General features: G+C 39.7%; 2 protein-coding genes and 2 long non-coding RNA genes across 4 annotated transcripts in view; 3 read left to right on the top strand and 1 right to left on the bottom strand.

Annotated features, from left to right (window-relative positions):
* The window catches only part of LOC109173705 (receptor-like protein 12), a 14657-nt gene extending 8618 nt beyond the window's left edge, over positions 1-6039 (top strand). The window contains exon 2 of the transcript XR_002052945.1: positions 5883-6039. The gene's annotated coding sequence lies outside the window, so the exon portion shown is untranslated. The remainder of the gene's footprint in view (positions 1-5882) is intronic.
* Positions 1-20885, top strand: part of LOC109173487 (probable LRR receptor-like serine/threonine-protein kinase At4g36180) — a 32786-nt gene that overhangs the window by 10207 nt on the left and 1694 nt on the right. The gene's annotated exons all lie outside the window — the stretch shown is intronic.
* LOC109173708 lies at positions 4994-20885 on the bottom strand. Its single transcript, XR_002052947.1, has 3 exons — positions 20758-20885; positions 19904-19905; positions 4994-5004 (listed from the first exon to the last, which is right to left on the bottom strand). It is a non-coding gene; the product is annotated as an uncharacterized LOC109173708 (long non-coding RNA).
* Positions 9569-11269, top strand: LOC109173709. The gene is made up of 2 exons (XR_002052948.1): positions 9569-10833; positions 10953-11269. It is a non-coding gene; the product is annotated as an uncharacterized LOC109173709 (long non-coding RNA).

Here is a 20885-nt window from a genome sequence, read left to right as displayed (position 1 = left end):
ATGTCTCGGGTACCTTCGGTACCGAGTGGTTCGGCTGAAAAGCCGGAGAAGTTCACCGGTGTTGGTTCGAACTTCAAGAGGTGGCAACAGAAAATGTTGTTCTACCTAGCAACTCTCGGCCTGGCAAGGTTCTTGTCCGAGAGTGTTCCTGAGTTGAAGGAACAAGATGCACAATCCGTGATGGCAGTTGGCTATTGGAAGGATTCGGACTTCCTTTGCCGAAACTACATCCTGAATGGATTGTGTGACACGCTATATGATGTATATCGAAAGATAAGCACATCAAAAGCGTTGTGGGAAGCTTTGGATCATAAATACCGAAGTGAGGATGCCGGCTCAAAGAAATTTGTAGTTGGCCGATTCCTCGACTTCAAAATGGTTGATTCAAAGACCGTGCTAAGTCAGGTAGAAGATTTGCAATTAATCTTTGACGAGATCCGTGACGAAGGCATGGTGCTAAGTGAAGCCTTCCAAGTGGGATCTGTGATCCATTTGTTGCCTCCAGGTTGGAAGGACTTCAAGAACTACCTTAAGCATAAGCGAAAGGAGATGAATCTGGAGGACCTGATCCAGCGACTCAGGATTGAGGAAGGGAACAGGACGAATGATAGGAAGGCTCCTATCGTTGTTGGTGCTAAGGCCAACGTTGTGGAGCACGGTAAGAACTCCAGGAGGAACAAGAAGGACAAGCGAAAGCTAGGTCCGAAAGGTGGCATTACCAAGAACAAGTTTCCTGGTGAATGCTACAATTGTGGCAAGCGTGGCCACAGAGCATCTGAATGCAAGGCTCCAAGGAAGAAGAACAAGAGTTCTGAAGCCAATGTTGTTGGAGATAGCAATCAGAAAGAGGTCGAGATTAGCCTTTCGGCTATGGTGACCGAGGTGAACCTCGTGGGCTCAAACCCTCGTGAATGGTTCATTGATACCGGTGCAACCAGGCACTTGTGTTGCAACCGAGAAATGTTCAACACCTTTGAGACCGTTGAAGGTGAGAAGGTGTGGATGGGAAACTCGGCTCAGTCTGCTGTGGAAGGCATGGGCAAGGTGGTTCTGAAGATGACTTCCGGGAAGGAACTAACGTTGAACAACGTGCTGTATGTTCCTGAGCTGAGGAAGAATCTTGTGTCTGGCTCTCTGTTGAACAAGCATGGCTTTCGCATGGTGTTCGAGTCAGACAAAGTAGTTTTGTCCAAGTTAGGAATGTTTGTTGGTAAAGGATATGTAACTGATGGGCTGTTTAAGCTCAGTGTAATTCCTGTTATCAATAAAAGCAAAGTTAATTCTGTTTACTTGCTTGAGTCTTCCAATTTATGGCATGGTAGACTAGGTCATGTTAATTTTAATTCTATGCGTAGATTAATTAGCATGGACCATATTCCTAACTTTCAAATTGACACAAATAACAAGTGTGAAATTTGTGTTGAGGCAAAACTAACGAAAGTACCTTTCAAGTCGGTTGAAAGGGAAACTGAACCACTAGAATTAATCCATAGTGATTTGTGCGATTTTAGATCGATACAAACGAGAGGTGGTAATAAGTATTTTATCACATTTATCGACGATAGCACACGATACTGCTATGTGTATTTGCTTAAGAGCAAAGACGAAGCCGTTGATAAATTCGTTCTTTATAAGAATGAAGTGGAAAACCAACTTAATCGGAGAATTAAGAAGGTTAGAAGCGATAGAGGTGGTGAGTACGAAGCACCTATTGGTGACTTCTGTGCGAGTGTAGGTATAATACACGAGCGTACTGCACCTTACTCACCTCAATCGAACGGTGTTGCCGAACGAAAGAATCGTACATTGAAAGATATGATGAATGCGATGCTTATAAGTTCGGGCCTACCTCAAGATGCTTGGGGTGAGGCGATTTTGACAAGTAATTACCTTTTGAATAAGGTACCCCGAAAGAAGCTCGATAAGACTCCTTATGAGCTGTGGAACGGTAGGAAACCTTCCTACCAGTACCTGAAAGTGTGGGGGTGTCTTGCCAAAGTTTTGGTGCCAACACCTAAGAAAGTAAAGATAGGTCCTAAGACGGTGGACTGTATCTTTATTGGGTATGCACATAATAGTAGTGCTTATCGGTTCTTAGTACACGAGTCCAATAATCCGGATGTACACGAGAACACGATAATAGAATCAAGGAATGCATATTTTTTCGAAAACATATTTCCTTATAGGTCCAATGAGGGACCAAGTACGTCAAAACGAACGTTTGACGAAACTATGGATAATGATAGTGGGGAATCCGAGAGAGAACCCGAGCTCGAGCTGAGACGCAGTAAGCGGGCGAGAGTTGGAAAATCATTCGGTCCTGATTTTCTAACTTATCTGTTAGAGTACGATTCGGGTACTCTAACTTGTTTATTAGAAAATGAACCCGATTTTCTATCTTGTTTGATAGAGAACGAGCCTCGAACGTATGTAGAAGCCGTGACTTCTACGGAAGGACCAATGTGGAAAGAGGCTATAAAAAGTGAAGTGGATTCTATTCTACAGAATCACACTTGGGAACTTGTTGATCTTCCTCCGGGTAGTAAACCCTTAGGATCTAAGTGGGTCTTTAAAAGGAAGATGAAACCGGACGGTTCCATCGAGAAGTATAAGGCTAGGCTTGTAATCAAGGGTTACAGGCAACGCGAAGGCCTCGATTACTTCGACACGTATTCTCCCGTGACGAGAATAAACTCCATTAGGATGATACTTGCCATAGCTGCGTTGAGGAACTTGGAAGTTCATCAAATGGATGTGAAAACCGCTTTCCTAAACGGCGAATTAGATGAGGAAATCTATATGGAACAACCCGAAGGGTTCGTGGTTCCGGGCCAAGAAAGGAAAGTGTGCAAGTTGGTTAAATCGCTATATGGTTTGAAACAAGCGCCTAAGCAGTGGCACGTGAAGTTTGACCACGCGATGTTAACTAATGGGTTTAAAATAAACGAAAGTGACAAATGCGTCTACGTTAAGGAAACGATAGACGGCTATGTCATCCTTTGTTTATATGTCGATGATATTCTCATCGTTGGTAGTAATGATCGGATGATCAAGTCTACCAAAAACATGTTAAATGCAAGATTTGACATGAAGGATATGGGTTTGGCTGATTTAATCCTCGGGATTAGAATCATTAGAAGACCTGATGGTCTCGTGTTGAGCCAATCACATTATATTGACAAAATCCTTGAGAAATTTAACAAGGATGATAGTCAAGTGGCTAGGACACCATTTGATACAAACATTCATCTAACCAAGAACCACGGAGAAGGTATTTCACAAGTGGAATATGCTCAGGTTATTGGTAGTTTGATGTATCTTATGAGCTGTACTAGGCCGGATATTGCCTATGCGGTTAGTAAACTCAGTAGATATACGAGTAACCCCGGTGCCATGCACTGGAAGGCAATAGTAAAGGTTATGAGATACTTGAGGTATACTCGTGATCTTGGACTGCACTATGGGAGATATCCTGCCGTACTTGAAGGGTATAGCGACGCGAATTGGATATCCGATATTAAGGACTCTAAGTCCACGAGTGGCTACGTGTTTACACTAGCCGGTGCAGCCGTTGCATGGAAATCCTCTAAGCAAACTGTGATAGCTAGATCCACGATGGAATCTGAGCTGATAGCCTTGGACAAAGGTTGTGAAGAGGCTGAATGGCTACGCCATTTTATAGAGGATATTCCTAATTGGGAAAGACCGGTACCTCCAATATGTGTGCATTGCGATAGTCAGGCCACAATTGGGAGAGTACAGAGTCATATGTATAATGGTAAGTCTAGACATGTGCGTCGTAGACATAATACCATTAGACAACTGCTCACAACTGGTGTTGTCTCGATTGACTACGTAAAGTCAAAAGACAATATAGCGGATCCGCTGACCAAAGGGTTAGGAAGAGAAGTTGTGGAGAAGTTGACACGAGGAATGGGTCTACTGCCCTTGGACTAAAAAGTTCTATAGTGGATACCCAACCTAGCTGGCACCTAGGTTCAATGGGACAACTAAATTATGGAACGGAGCGCGTCACTGTGGGGGTCTCGGACTCCCTACCACTCCTCGTTAAAACAGTGACTCCTGCAAGAGGCTAGCATATTAATGCTTTAATGATTCTTGAGTATGCGGGATACTCGAGAAAGAATCACCTATGTTAGAGAGAAGTGAGGGTCGCTTCAAAGGAGAATTGTTGGGCACAATTCTTTAGAAACTCTCGCAGAACCAGGAACGGTGACCCACGACCAAAACGGGCACACTCATGAGAGCAAGAGCATGGTTGGGAGATTCCTGTGTGAGATATGTCATCGTCTACACAAACGGCAGTCGGTTCAAAGACATCGCGTTCTACCGTACAGCCAGTAGAATAAACATGTCTTTACGAGGGAAGGTTCAAAGGGTATAGTGACTCCCTACCTATCCTATGCAGGGATCGACCATTTGAACACAGTTGTTTCCGATTTCAAAATACCCCGAAAATCAATTTTTCATTCATGTGGGGGATTGTTGGAAAAAATAGCTTAAAATGGCATAAAATGGCATGTTAAGTGGCTATTTTGTGGTACAATTATCAGTGGGGTCCACTTCCGATTTGGGTCGGGTCAAAGTGGATTCGGATTCTTCGTAGTGAGACGAAGAGATCGATATATTGTACGCTCAAAACGGATAATGGGTGAATGAGATATTGATTCTCAAAGTAGACCCATTTGAGTTGGAAAATGAAGGGAAAAAGTGTGCTTTTGTCCCACATTGCTTTGGAATGAAGATTTTCCCCCCTTATATACAAGAGCTCTTTTGAAGCTTGTAGAATTGTATAGCATAGAGGCTCTCTCGCGCGGGGGGGGGGGGGGGGGTGCAAATCAAATTCCAACTAACAGAGATTGAAAAAGGCTTGATACAAGCCCGAGCTCGTGTGCGCCGGCACCTGGGGGCACGAATGTCGTCCGGAAATTTGCGGGCTAAGTTATGCCAAACTTTGGTATCATTTTCCAACTGGTATAGCCACTTGGTTCGGGCCGGCCGAAACTGGATGAGGTCGAAAGTTGAGACCGAACCCTGTACGCTAACGATCAGGAACCCGAAAGTTCTGACCGTTGAGGGGATTGAATTCATCTGTTACGGAATTAATTGTCTATTAATTCCAATTTTGAATTCTGAATTCAATTCCCAGGTAGTGGCCTGCTGTTATAGCTGTTGGAGGGCAGCTTTAATGTCATTTTTAATTGCCATAATAAAGGCTATTGGCTCCTTCAACCCTATATAAGAGAGGGTAGAGGCAGTAGAGTTTTACACACAGCTTTACACAGCACGAAAGTATACTTTTCCAGCTTCAAAAATCTCTGCTTCTACTCTTTCTTTAGCTATACTGTGTTCATAGCCATTGTCTTGCTCGCCGGATCCTTTGTTTGAATGCTCAAACATTGGATCATAGCAAGTTTTATCCTGGGAAGCCTAGGCCACAACGCTCCTAGCATCTACGGGAGGTGACAAATAAGGTTTTAAGGAAAGAGTGATCACTCGACTCTTGCAAAAACCCAACACCAAACACTAGCCAAATTTCTTCATCTTTTCTTCCCTTCTTTCTAGAAAAATAATAGTCAATTTTATTTGATTATTATTTGTTTTTCTACCAACGGTACCAACAGAGTCTTGTTTCAAAATGGATAATGGGTGTGAGTTCATTTTACTCAAATTGTAATTCCAGTGCATACAAGTATTTTGAAAACCTTCCTATAGAGTATGTTAGCTGGTGTGAGTGGTATTCATGTTCCAAAACCTATTTTGCCTATCAACTGTTTTAAAAGTATATATGTACGTAATTTTACGTGGTGGAGTGGGGATTTACTTAGCACCCTTTGCTAATGTTTTAACTTTATTTTCAGGTATGAAGTAGAGATGTCGAGAGCGCGCTACTTAGTTCTGTTGGTGTTTCCTATTCCTTTACCTTAGATTGAACTTTAAGTAATTTCTGTAGTTAACTTATGTTTTGAGATTTCATGTAATGACTTTAGACTTATGTTGGATTTGGTTGTGAACTTTTCGTTAGTTGCCTTAGTGTTTAATTTGGGTTTTAGAATTGACCCAAGCGTGGCGTGACACTCCTTAGTCTTATCGTTGTTTCAGCTTCTGCACTTAAACTCTTGTGAAAAACTGAATATTATTTCTTTATTTCCCTTTATTTATCAATTTCCCGTATTAGAGATCGATTTGGGAGTGTTACACCAGTATTTTGATCATATTCACCGTAAAAGTTGTGGCGATAGGGTATGATTATGGTATTCTTTTTGGTTGTGAGAAAGGCAGAGTGCTTACAATTCGTAGTAGCAAGTTGAGGATGAAGGAATATAAAATAGAGCATGCATGCATTTCATCATCCATTCTTGAGAATTCACATTGCCAATTTTTAGAGTTAAATCTTTGATGTTGTTGTGCACTTGTTCTCTATCAAATTGCACTTTTTTTTTTTTTTTTTTTTTTTAATGTATTGTATTGATATTCACATCTTGTGAAATAAGAGTAATTCATTCGAGATTTAATAAACCCATATAGGAGATTGTCTTTAGTTTTAATTTGGTTTCATCAGATTTTTCTTCCCCAATAGAATACAGATGCTATTAATTGCATTCTGCTTTAGACAAATGGAATTGATGGATGGGAGGCAGTCATTAGCAAAGATTTTTCCTTGCCAGTCTTTGTTGCCTGATTGAAAAAAAAAAAAAAAAACAAAAAATTAAACATATCTTGACAATTGGTATAGCAACGTTTGGCTTAATAATATGCGTCAAAGACTGAAATGGGAAAGAAATCTAATTTGTTGACAAAAATGGGAAGCTTTTGAAAGATGGACAATATTAGAAAAAGAGCATTTGGGACATGCCTTTCTGGTCAGAAACGCATGTGGTACATGCATTTGATATTATTATTATTATTATTTTTCTCCGATATTAATCACAGACGCAAGTGAGACATGTCTCTGATGTATTATACATGAAAGGCAAGTCCCACTTGCGTCTCTTGGCTGAATATACATCCTGGTCAGACGTAAGTAGGAAATGCGTTTCTCCTATAATACTAGAAACGCATTTCACACTTGCGTCTCTCACCACCGACAACCGGCCAGCAGAGACGCAAGTGGGAATTACGTCTATGTTTGAATACAATTGATCTGAGACAAATAATTATATGGATCAATATCGTAGCTAGCCTGTTCGGGTAGGAACTTGGGTGGAATAATTGATCGATGTGTTAGTTCTTTTTTTGATTTGCACTTTGCAGGTGCGGAAGACGGGAATTTTCTGGCGAAAGTAAGTTTTCTGGCGGCTTTCAAGTCTCTGAAACGTATGTCCGAGCTCCCAAATGTTCTTTTCCTAATATTGTTCATCTTTCAAAACGAATCAAAAGCTTCCTATTTTTGTCAACAAATTTAATTTTTTTTTCCCATTTCATTCTTTGATAGGTACACTAACCCACATCAAGTGAAGTGTTATCCACATAGCAAGTTTTGGCCGTTCGTACATGAGGTATAGAGGGTCAAATCCAGTATTTTGTTATTGAAATATGACGTTGATTATTACACAATGCAAATTTAAAGAAATAAAGTTGTGCTTATGCTGCTAGTTATAACTTTTGATGCACTAATAAACATCTTGACAATTGGTGTCATAACAAATTGACTTTGTAATAAACGTTTGATCTTGTGACACTAACCTAAATCAGTGAAGTGTTATCCACATAGGATATTCTTCTACCTAAAAGTTATGGTATACAGAAACTCTTAAGGTAGAGTGTTTTAATAGTTGAAGTATATATCTCTCTTGAGAACTTAAGGAAACTCTTCAAAAACATTTGGGTAGTTTCTGAAATGTAAAACATAAAAAAAAAAAAAAAAAATTCTTAGAAAAGAAACGCATTTTATGATCGTCTAATCGAAATGTGGAAACATGTTTCAAGAGTCTTTTTTTTTTTTTTTTAGAATGATACTGACTCTATTATATTGTAACATGTTTCAAGAGTCTAATTATATAATATAAAAAAAATCATATGAGAAAACTTGTTTGTTAATTATGGATATTAATTACGTACATAAGCATGAGATGGCGTGGAGAGGGAGTGGGAGCCAAAGTGTTACAACTCCATATTGGGCAGTAGCAAGCAGAGGATATATGAAGGAATATAAAAGAAAATAGAGCATATTTCTTGGCTGGGTATCATCACATGTACCGCACTAACTTTGCCATTATTTACCCATTTGGAGAAGCTTGAATATCTTGTTCTTGCTTACAATAAATTTTCAGGGCCTTTATCACTTAACATTAGCAAGTTGTCCAACCTCAACAAACTTGACTTGGTGTACAATTCTTTTCACGGAGAAATTCCATCTTCTATAGACCAACTAAAAAATCTTTAGTTCTTATATATTTCGGTTAATGAATTGAATTCAAGTATTCCTTCTGAGCTTGGTCGTTGCACAAATCTCATTCACTTGGATCTGGGTTTCAATTCACTCTTTGGAGTATTGCTTTCATCACTGTCATCTTTGACCAAGTTGGATATGCTGAATTTAGGAGAGATTTTTTTTTTCTGGTAATTTTTCACCCATTTCTTTCTCCAATTGGACCAAGCTAACGCAATTATATCTTGAGGGCAATTCTTTTAGTGGGAGCATTCCATTTGAAATTAGTTTCCTCACTAGCCTTCAAGACCTTAACTTGGGTAGCAATAAATTTACGAAACCATTCCACCTCAAATAGGAAACTTGCAGAATTTAAATTACTTAGATATGTCAGAAGAAACTTGAGCATCTTGATCTTTCTCGTAATGAATTTTCTGAGCCTCTATCACCTAACATTAGCAAGTTGTCAAACCTCAATGAACTTAACTTGTCGTACAATTCTTTTCAGGGAGAAATCTCATCTTCTATAGGCAACTCAAAAATCTTCTTTCTGGTAATATTTCACCAATTTTTTTCTCCAATTGGACCAAGCTAACATTTTTGAACCTTGAGAACAATTCATTCAACGGGAGTATTCCATCAGAAATTGGCTTGCTAACCAATCTTGAGTACCTTTCCTTGAAAGATAACAAGATCTCAAGCACTATTCCACCTCAAATAGGAAACTTGCAGAATTTGACTTTCTTAGATTTGTCTGGAAATAGTCTTTTTGGTCTAATACCTCAAACAATTGGAAATCTCACAAGTCTAGTTAGTCTAAATCTTTCCACCAATAATCTCGCTGGAATGCTTCCACCTCATATTGAAAACTTGCAAAAGTTGGATGTTCTATTGTCAAAAAACCAACTCTATGGTTCAATACCTCACACAATTGGAAACCTCACAAGCCTCTCTGTTCTAGAGCTTTCCACCAACAATTTGTACGGAACACTTCCAACTTGGATAGGAAAGTTGCAGTATTTGATTCAATTAGACCTGTCAAAAAACAATTTCTCTGGTCCAATACCTCAGACAATTGGAAACCTCTCATACCACCAATTTCTAATCATTTCCACTAATAGACTCACAGGAACACTTCAACCGCCCAAGAGTAGTGGAAATCTAACATCAATGTCTTCAACCATTTGCAGTTTAGGTTCTCTCCAAATTTTGGAGTTAGCCAACAATCTGCTAACTGGGTTAATTCCTCAATGTTTGGTAAACACCAATAAATATCTCATTGTGTTGGACTTGCACCAGAATCAATTTTACGGATCAATTCCAACGATTTTTAAGACAAACTCTTTGTTGAGACTTAATTTGCGTGAGAATCAGTTAGAGGGAATAGTACCGCAATCTTTAATCAATTGTAAAAAGTTGGAAGTTCTTGATCTTGGACACAATAACTTGAATGGTACATTTCCAATGTGGTTAGGAGCTCTTTCGGAACTAAAGGTTCTTAGCTTGAGATTTAACCGATTGAACGGTTTCATAACAAATACGAAGATGAAAGGGTATTTATTTCCTCAACTTCGTGTCTTCGATCTCTCTTACAATGAATTTCTGGGGATTTGCCCATATGGTTTTTCAAGGATTTTAGTGCCATGACAAGTGTTGATAATTATAGAATACCAAAAGACATATACCAAGACCACTTTAATTGTAGCCTTTTCCATAGTGGTTGTTCAAATAATGAGCGTATTATATATCACTATGGAGATTCTATGGTGGTTGAAATAAAGGGGCAAGAGCGTCAGCTTGTAAGTACAATATTCATTTTGTACAGTGCTATTGATCTCTCATGCAATAAATTTGAAGGCCATATTCCAAATAGCATCAGAGATCTTCTTGCACTACGTGAGTTAAATCTATCACATAATATGTTCACTGGCTTCATCCCAGCGTCTCTTGGAAATTTATCTGTGCTTGAATCCTTAGACCTTTCTTCAAATCAAATTGGCGGACCAATCCCTGGGCAATTAGGGAGTATTTCATCTCTTGAAGTGTTGAATCTCTCACATAATAAACTTGTGGGATGCATACCTCAAGGCAAACAATTCAATACATTTGAAGCAAATTCATATCAAGGGAATGATGGATTGAAAGGAAACCCTTTGTCACGAGGTTGTGAGAATGACATGAGACCGAAACTTCCTACACCAAAGGATCTCCACTATGAAGATGATTCTAGTTTTTTGAGCGGATTCACGGTAAAAGTTGTGGCAATAGGGTACGGTTGTGGTATTCTTTTTGGATTATTCATGGGAAGTCTCATGCTCCTAACTGGAAAGCCAGAATTCAATACAAAGTTTGTTGAAGAAGAAGCATACAAACTAGCAATGAAGGTCAAAAGAAGAAGATCAAAGATAAGAAGAAGAAGAAACTAGTTTTGCATGTCAATGGTAAGTAATCTTATTACACCAAAGCAATTTACAACTATATATGGTATGTTTTTATTTGGTAATGCATAAGTGTAGATGCATGAAGGAGAATACTGTGACGTGTTTACTAATTTTTGCAGCTCGCTTCTCTCCCCATGACAAATATAATACTCAAGACAGAGAGTGATGTTGAAGATGTGCTCTGCTTTGTTGTTGGCTCGGAAGCTACATCTCAAGTACTGATTGATTTCAGATCTCTAGCTTGGTGTTGTGACACATATATGTTAATATGAGATATATGATTTTGGTATGATTATGAATGTTCAATTCAGGCATGATGAACAATGTCTTTGTTAGTGTTTAGAGCTTTCTTTCTAAAATGGATTTATTTTGGCTATTGGGGAAAAGATTATTACTTTAATTTCTATCAATAGATTATAACTTGAACAATTTGCATGCTTTCAGTGGGACCTTTAATATGAATAATACAAGTGATGATATGTAGTGTAGATGTGTCTATACTTCGATGGCATCCAATTCGAGGAACATTAATTTCTATAAATTCTTGTCTCTTCCTAACCAAATTTTCAAATTAATTCTTATCACAACGACAAATGCAGTACAGTGTATGACGAAAACATTGTAGAAATGACAGACTTTTATTTGTTGTATTAGTAGAAATGTAGCACTTTTCTTCACTATCTTATATGGAACTATGAAAATGGAAATACCATCGTTGTCATGTATCGATCAATCGGGCCATCACTTCAATATATCAACTTGTCTATAAACTCAAGTATGGGAAATTTCTTGGGTATCATACCATGTACCAGAGTAATTTTGTTCTTCAAAAAATTTCAAGTATGGGCAGGGGAATTTTCGTTGCAACCATATAACACTCTTTTTTTTTTTTTTTTTTTTGCTCAAAAAAAGAGTTTTATTGAGTAGCCAAAAGTCTAGGAGCAACAAAGCCCCACAAATCAGAAAAAAGAAAAGAAAGAAAAAAACCTTAACAGACAGAGACGACAACATCATCCAGAACAGAAGCTGAAGCTCTTCTCAAATGGAAGTGCAGCTTATTAATGTTGTCTTCTTCTTCTTCACTCAATTCATGGTCAGTATCCAACTTAAGAAACATTTGTAATTGGAGGGGCATTGTTGGCAATGGCGATGAATTTTAGCCAGTCAATTCATGGACTCCAAATGATTATAAATAGCATCTATTTTAATTTTTGCCAATAATTTGAAAAAAAAAAATACCATCTCTCTAAGATTCTGGCCTTTAAAAAATATATTATTATATTGAATAGAAATTGGATGAAAAATTGTGAATTTCTAGTCATACAGTGAATGATGATCTTAATTGACTGATAATGTGAAATGGTTGACTTCACACTAAAGGCTCCGCAAATTCCTCACCTTTCCTTTTCTTGACTATTTTGCCTTTAATTTTGGTTTCATTACAACTTTCTAGCATAGAAATTTATCAATTGAAATATGACCTTGGTTATTACACAAGTTTAAATAAATAAAATTCTGCCTATATTGTTTTTTTTTTTTTTGAAAAAAAAAAATTTATTAAGCAAATTAAGGAATTAAAATGTCTTACAACTGATGGTCCAAAAGTGACAATAACACATACTCAGCCCTTGAGATTGAGCCTATACTAATATAAAGAAACTAAAATAAAGGATGGACTCAAGCCCTAACAGGCCAGGCCTTAAGAATGGAAGAAGAAAATAAAGGACCCAAGCCCAACTAGTAGGCCAGACCAAAGGAATAATAAATGAAGAAAAATAAATAAATAATAGGGGTGCTGAAATGGAGGCGCAATTTTCGCAAAAACCAGTAGCATAACGACTGTTTATAGGAGAAAAGCTGCACCTGCGTGCCACCATGTACTAGTGCGCCATCATGCCGCACCACCACAAAGTTGCAATGCTGCGACTCTGCACCACAATGCAACAATGCAACAGTGCCAACGGCCGCAACGCTCAACGCCCACGCTTCGAACCTCCAAGAATGCTAGCCCATTTTGTAAGATATCCGGTAGCATAACCTGCTGCAGGGCTATCTCACAAGGACAGAAATACACAACAACAGCTGCCCAACTATCAGCACAAGGCAAACAAACCACAAAGGAGGCACGCAGGCTCAAAAATAATAAATGGCACACAGGCCACATATAGGCCAGCCGCACCAATATCGTAGTAACCAGAACCCTAACGGGATTAGCTACTATGGGCTAGCAGCAAGCCTGGACAAACCGCTAACGGATTTGATAAACCTCTACTCGGCCACCGTTCAGCCCGGGCTAGGATGCAATTTCTTACCGCTGGCACCAACGTTGAGGCGTAGTCTATTTAAAGAAACCCACAAGGGCAAAACCAAACAAGCTTAAGACCAGCAATACCTCAGAAGCCAAGGAAAGACCTGCAAAATAAAAACGTGACAGAACAAGCAACGCCACATTTCCTAAACCAATACAACTCATAATCATGTTTCAATAGGCAGTGTATAAGGAAATAACAGGCAGACACGAACAACAAGGCAACCCCCATCATATATGACCCGCCCTAGAAGGGACTCAGCTACTATTGGCCAGCAGCAAGCCTGACTAGGTCAACGGATTTGATAAATCCTGCCCAACCACCGTTCAGCCCGGACTAGGGTGCCTCTTGTACCGCTGACACCTGCGTTGTTGAGGCTAGTCCTGACAAACGCCAAGCCATCATTGCCTCCTGGCAGATTACTTTTCCTTCTCTCTCTTCTTTTCTTTTGTCTTCTTTCATTTTCCTTTTCTTTCCTTTTTCTTTTCTCACATCTTTTATAATTCTTTCATTTTCTTTTTCTTTTTTCTTTCCTTTTCATTTTCTCATTCTTTTCTTTTTCCCTTTTTTCATATTTCAATAAAACATAATACATCAAGAAAACTGGAGCCTCAATTCAAGGTGGGTCATAATCCTCAAAAAACACCGAGGGGACATCATCATGAACAAGCAAAGCACGCACCCTCGGCGGTAAGTCAAACAAATTAAGAAAAATAAACTCCCCATCCTTATCCCCAACCCAATTTGCCAATGCAGCCACATGGAGATTACCCTGCGGCAAACACTGAAGAATAGAAACAGATGCACAGGAACAAAGAAACCGAAGCAGTGACACTTCAGAGTCAAAAACCCATGGACTAGGAGTGGAGGGATCAACATAGCTCTTAAGCGCAGGCAAAAAAGACTCTAGGACCAGGGACCTAAAACCCTCGGCTAAACACCATTCAAGACAGCGGTGCATAACATGAAAAAAATCCCGAAACCCGCCGACTACCGAAATGGCCAGGTCGTAGCAGAACCCCCTCCCCCCCCCCCCCCCCCCCAAATTACGTACCAAGGCAGCAGTCTCCCCCACAGACTCCGAGTATGAGAGATTAAGCTTTATAGAGCCATCAAGAGGGGGATCCCATCTAATAGCACGAACCACGCATCGCGGGGCAGCGGAATCTATATAGGACAGAATGACAGACCAGTTTGGTGGTAGAATGTGTTCCCGCGGCCAACGCCTAAAGAGACACTCAGCCACCCCTTTGGCAACGCCATACACCACTTGAGGCACACTCGGAGGTCCTCTGCCATGCAAGCATGCATCCCTATGTTTCCATAACTCCCAAAGGATGAGATAAGGCAAACTGCAAATAACAAAAACAACAAGACGATTATGTGAAACCACCCGCTTCCACCTAGTCAACAGCGTCCGTAGACCCCGATGACTGAATCACAAGCCAAGTGATCCCATAAAAAATCCCCATACAGCCCAGGCAGTGTCCCCCGCATAAAAGATGTGATCAATGGTCTCCCTAGCAGGGTTACTGCATCACCAGCATCTGGAAACAATAAGGTGCCCAAATCTAGCTATAGCATCATCAGTGGGCAAACAGCCCCGTAATACATGCCAAACGAGAAATGACACCTTAAAGGGCAGGCGCTTATGCTAACATGCCCTCAAAAGAGAATCAGAATTCACCGGTTCAGGTCTTAATAATGATTTTGTAAAAGAGAAAGAAAACAAACCGTCTGTAGCTACCCGCCAAATAGGGATGTCAGCCACTCTTTGACCCAACCGGAACATGTCAGCCTCCAACCCAGCCGGCAGAAAGTCATCATAGGCCGACAAGTCCAATTCCCCGTCCTAGATGAAGTCAGACAGCAAATCACCAGAGTACTCAACCCTCGGGAAGGGGTAAAGGCGTCCTAGCGGGCCAAGTCTAGGCCAGTTATCCCACAAAAGGTTAACATCGCCGTGAGTTAGGCGCCATCCCAAGACTGTCTCCACCTCATTCTTGACGCCGAGCATCCGCTTCCAAGTGGGTGAGTCAGAACTTTGCACTGATTTCGCCACCGGGTAGCTCGGCGGCAGTACTTAGCAGTCATGAAACTTCCCCACAGTGAATACACCTTGCAAAAATTCCACCAAAGCTTTGCACTCGATGCACGTACCAATAAGTCCAGGTCAAGGAAGCCCATACCACCCTCCTTTTTAGGGAGGGAGAGCGTTTTCCATGACGCCCAATTGTAGCGTGCACCTCCTGACTGCCGCCAAAAAAAGTTCGCGAAGCACCGCTCAAGATCACGGATAACCTGTTTAGAAGGAGGACAAACTGCAAAGAGATGTAAAGGGATAGTCTGCAAAACAGAAGTAATAAGAACCGCTTTCCCCCCCCTTGGATAGCAATCGACGTTGCCACCCAAGGCATTTGGCCTTAACCATGTCCACCACAGATGAAAAATAGACACACTTCTTCCTCCCCACAAAAATAGGACACCCAAGATAAGTGAAAGGGAAGGACCTATGAATGCATCTAGTGATATCCCCAATCCTACGAATAACCCGACCCGAAGTGTCAGGATGCATATAAAAAGCACTCTTAGGGAAACTGACCATTTGGCCAAAAATCTCCTCATAATCTTTTAAAGCGCGTATGACTTTGCAGATTGCCCCCTGCCTCCCAGTACTAAAAATAATAACATCGTCAGCGTAAGCTAAGTGATGAATATGAGGGGTACCAGCAGGCTGAGAGAACCTAGGGACCCCCTCGTCCAGATGGACTTGAGCAATGTACATAGAAAGGATCTCTACAACAATGATAAAAAGACTAGGGGACAGTGGGTCTCCTTGCCTCAACCCATGAGACGAGGTAAAGAAGCCCTCCTTGACCCCATTGACAATGACAAAGTACCACACATTTGAGATCGCACGATAGACCAAGTCAATCCAGACTTCAGAAAATCCCATCCTACGCATCACAGAAACAAGGAAAAACCTGGAAACCCGATCATAGGCCTTAGCCATGTCTAGCTTCAGCACTACATCCTGATTCCCTAGTTTTATACCATGGCACATCTCAGAGGCAAGCAAAATATTATCAGTGATTGACCGCCACGAGACAAAACCACTTTGGTGAGGAGACAACAATCTCGGGAGAACAGAAGCCAACCTGACTACCATTAACTTAGTGACAATTTCACTACTAAAGTTGCACAAGCTAATGGGTCTATAATCAGCAAATGTCTCCGGGTTGGCTTTTTTGGGCAATAACACAATGGAGGTGTGAGTAATAGACCTGGTGAACTCCATACCAAGGAAGTAACTCCTGACTATATTAACCACATCCCCCTTAACAATCTCCCAACAAGATTTATAAAATGCCCCAGAAAACCCGCCAGGGCCTGCGACACTAACAGAATTCATGGCAAACACAACATTTTTAATCTCATCTTCCTCGGGGATAGCAATAAGCATAGCATTATCAATATCAGTAACCAGACGCGGCACACAATCAAGTTTAGACAAATCAAAAGTACCTGCCTCCGCAGTGAATAAACCCTCAAAAAAGGAGACATCATTTTGTGTTATCCCCTGTCTATCCTCAATCCATTGTCCTGTGTCATCTTTTACCTTATGAATATAGAGTTTCCTCCTTCGTTCTTTTACCATCGAGTGAAAGAACTTGGAGTTCTTATCACCCTCCTAAACGGCCACCATGTGAGTCTTTTGTTGCCAGTATTCTTCCTCGATGGAAACCTATCTTTGCAAGAGGGCCACACTCTCCTTATAGTCAATGAGTGCCCTATCATCATCAGGATTCTGTTGCAGCACCTCTTCTAGCACCTGTACCTTATCTTCCAGTTCCTGCAACTTAGAAAAAATATTACCAAAGGTTTCCCTACTCCAAGGAGCAAGGGCCTTTTTTTTAACCTGGAAAGCTTAGTAGCCAAGACATACATTGGGGTTCCCTCAACAGGAACCTCCCAACTTTCTCTAACCACCCGCTGAAAATCCTCATGTTTGGTCCATACATTAAGAAAAATAAAATGTTTTGGAACGGGTTGAGCAGTTATACCTTCTGAAGTAACAAGTAATGGGCAGTGGTCAGACGTGGTCCTAGACAAATGTTGAACGGATGTCCTGAATATCGATTCCCACACCGAGGTGTAAAGAAACCGATCCAAGCGCATCCAAATAGCAGCGTCCTTACGTCTCCCATTCCACCAAGTGTAGGGGGAGCCGTAGGCAGAAGAGTCAATCAGATCACACGTACTAACACACTCTCGAAAATCAGTAGTCTTCCTATGAGGATAAGGGAGACCCCATTTTTTCTCATCCACATTTAGCAAGCAGTTAAAATCACCCACCACAAACCAGGGAACGCCCGAAGGGATCCTATTTGAGACTGCGAGCAACTCAGCCCATAAAGGAACCCTTACGGGGTCCCTAGTTTTAGCATACACAAAAGAAAGCTAGAAAGCAGAAGGAATAGTAGCATGACAACATGCAACAGATACAGACTGATCAGATTCAGATTCAAAATTCAAAACCAGGTTAGAGTTCCAAAAAGCCACAACTTATCATTAACCCCTGCAAAAGAAAAGTCAAAGGCAAGCCGCAGCCTAAAGGTATCCAATCTATCAGTACCACAAAACGGCTCAAGGAGGCATAAAATAAAAGGCTTATGTTTTTTAAGCAACAAGTGCAATCTTTGAAAAGAGGCTCACGAGGCAATACCCCGCACGTTCCAAACTAGGAATCGCATCATCAGAAAGAGAGGTATTGAGAAGAGATAGGCGTGCCAAAGGCCGCATTACTCTGCTCCTGCTGTGCCTGAGATGTAGTGTACTTGCCACCGAAGGGCACCCGAGTGGTCCTAGGGGGCGAGCCATGTCCCACCAGCTCCCTATGACGCCCCACGGACTCAAAGGTAGCAACTCTACCAGTGACAGAAGAATCGTTATCATCGTCAGACGCCTCACGATAGAACCCAGCAACGTTGGAACGATCCGACGCTGACCGAGTTCTCCGAGGGCGCCTAACTAGCTGGACATGTTGAACACCCGGGGACACTGTGGGAATAGTGACCTGGATTGTGGCCTATATTGTTAGTTATAACTTTTGGTACAGTAATAAACATCTTAACAATTTTGTATCATAGTAACTTTTGGCTTAGTAATAAGCGTTATTCTTGATAGGTACACTAACCCACATCAAGTGAAGTGTTATCCAAATAGAAAGTTTTGGCCGCTCGTACAAAGGTTCAAATCCAATATTTTGTTATTGAAATATGACGTTGATTACTACACAAGTTTAAAGAAATAAAGTTGTGCTTATGTTGCTAGTTATAACTTTTGTTACAGTAATAGGTATCTTAACTATTGGCAGCAACTTTTGACTTAGTAATACACGTTTGATCTTGATACGTACACTAACCTAAATCATTGAAGCTAATTAAGTGTTATCCACATAGGATATTCTTATACCTAAAAGTTATGGTCACTATTGCAAAAATCGGTCTAGGTGTCCGCCTAAACACCGCCTATGCGCTAGGCGCCTCTGGACCGTGGCGATTTTTTCCCTAGGAACCTGCCAAAGCGACCGACCGCCTAGCGCCTAACTCTACCGAATTAACTCATCCATTTCGGCCTATATATATATATATATATATATATATATATATATATATATATATATATATATATATATATATATATATATATATATATATATATATATAAAACCAACATTCAGTATATCATAATCATATTCATTGTTATTATTATTATTATTATTATTATTATTATTATTATTATTATTATTATTATTATTATTATTATTATTATTATTATGTATAAAGGTATTTATGTCTTCAAAACCTATTCCATTTCTATTTCTTTAACCAATCAAACACTGGAATACAATTACTAAAGTCTATTTCTTTAGCGAACCAAACAATAGAATACAATTTCTATTATATTCCATTCCCTGTGGAATAACATTCCTATTCCCTCCAAATTCATTACGTGAACTGAACGTGTTGTTAAGGTAGAGTGTCTTCATATTTAATTTGAAGTATGTATCCCTCTTGAGAACTCAAGGAAACTTTTCAAAAACATTTGGGTAGTTTCTGTAATGTAAAAAATAAAAAATAAAAAACTTTAAAAAAAAACGCATTTTATGGTTTAATTGAAATGTGGAAACATGTTTCAAGAGTCTAATTAAAAAAAAAAAAAAAAAAAAAAAAAAACTTATGAAAAAACTTGTTTCTTAATTACGGATATTACATAATAGAAAATAGAGCATATATATATATATATATATATATATATATATATATATATATATATATATATATATATATATATATATATATATATATATATATATATATATATGGATGCATGCATTTCATAATCTATTCTTGAGAATTTATACTGTTAATTTTTAGAGTTAACTCCTCAATTTTGGTATATATGCACTTGTTCTCTATCGGATTACATTTTTTTTTAATGTATTGTACATTTGTACTGATATTCACATCTTGTAAAATGTGAATAATTCAGTTGAGATTCAATTGGACCCCATTCAGAGATTGCCTTTAGTTTTGGTTTCACCAGATTTTTCTTCCCTAATACAGTACAAATGGAATTGATAGATGGGAGGTAGTCATTAGCAGAGAAAAAGTCAATCCGATGAACCTTAATTTCTATCAATTCTTGTCGTCTATTCCTAACACAACGACAAATGCAATGTATGAAGAAATTAAAACATCTTAGAAATGACTTTTATTTGTTGTATATAGAAATGTATCACTTTTCTTCACCATCTTATACGGAGCTGTCAAAAATGGAAATGCCAACGTTCTCATGTATCAATTCAATCAGGCCATAACTTCAATATATCTTGTCTATAAAAGAGCATATATACTTCATTGGTATCATACCATGTACCAGAGTAATTTGATTCTTCCAAAAAACTCAACTATGAGAAATTTTCGTTACAACTATACAGCATTGATCATCTTTCTTGTGCTGCCTTGTTTCTTTGCATGGGAGACGACAGCATCAGCAAGAACAGAAGCTGAAGCTCTTCTCAAATGGAAGAGCAGCCTGTTGATGTTGTCTTCTTCTTCTTCTTCACTCAATTCATGGTCACTATCCAACCTAAGAAGCATGTGTAATTGGACGGGTATTGTCTGCAATGGCGGTGGAGCTACTGTTTCTGAGATCAATCTTCCTCATGCTCATCTCTCTGGTACTCTTTACCACCTCAATTTTACTTATTTGTCAAGCCTCACTGGTTTCAACATCAGTGGAAACAACTTCAATGGATCAATCCCTCCCGCCATCGGTGATTTGTCCAACTTGATCTTCTTGGACTTGAGCAACAATACGTTTGATGGAAGCATACCGCCACAGATTGGGAAGTTGAGGGAGCTTCAGTACCTCTCCCTTTACTACAACAATTTCAGTGGAGTTGTTCCTCATCAGATTGGAAATCTTCAAAAGGTATGGTTCCTGGACCTTGGATCGAATGACTTGGAAGCTCTAGATTATTGGTCTATGGGTAAGAGTATTCCTTTGCTGAGACATTTCAGTTTCTCCAGCTGGAATGGATATGAACCAAGGTTCCCTGATTTCATATTAGGGTGTAGGAACCTAACTTATCTTGATTTGTCTGAAAGCAATTTGAATGGATCAATTCCTGAGTCATTGTTCACCCGTTTAGAGGAGCTTGAACATCTTGATCTT

The sequence above is a fragment of the Ipomoea nil genome, unplaced genomic scaffold (genome assembly GCF_001879475.1).
Source record: "Ipomoea nil cultivar Tokyo-kokei standard unplaced genomic scaffold, Asagao_1.1 scaffold0482, whole genome shotgun sequence".
Classification (NCBI taxonomy): domain Eukaryota; kingdom Viridiplantae; phylum Streptophyta; class Magnoliopsida; order Solanales; family Convolvulaceae; genus Ipomoea; species Ipomoea nil.
This window is presented reverse-complemented; position numbering and strand designations above follow the sequence as displayed.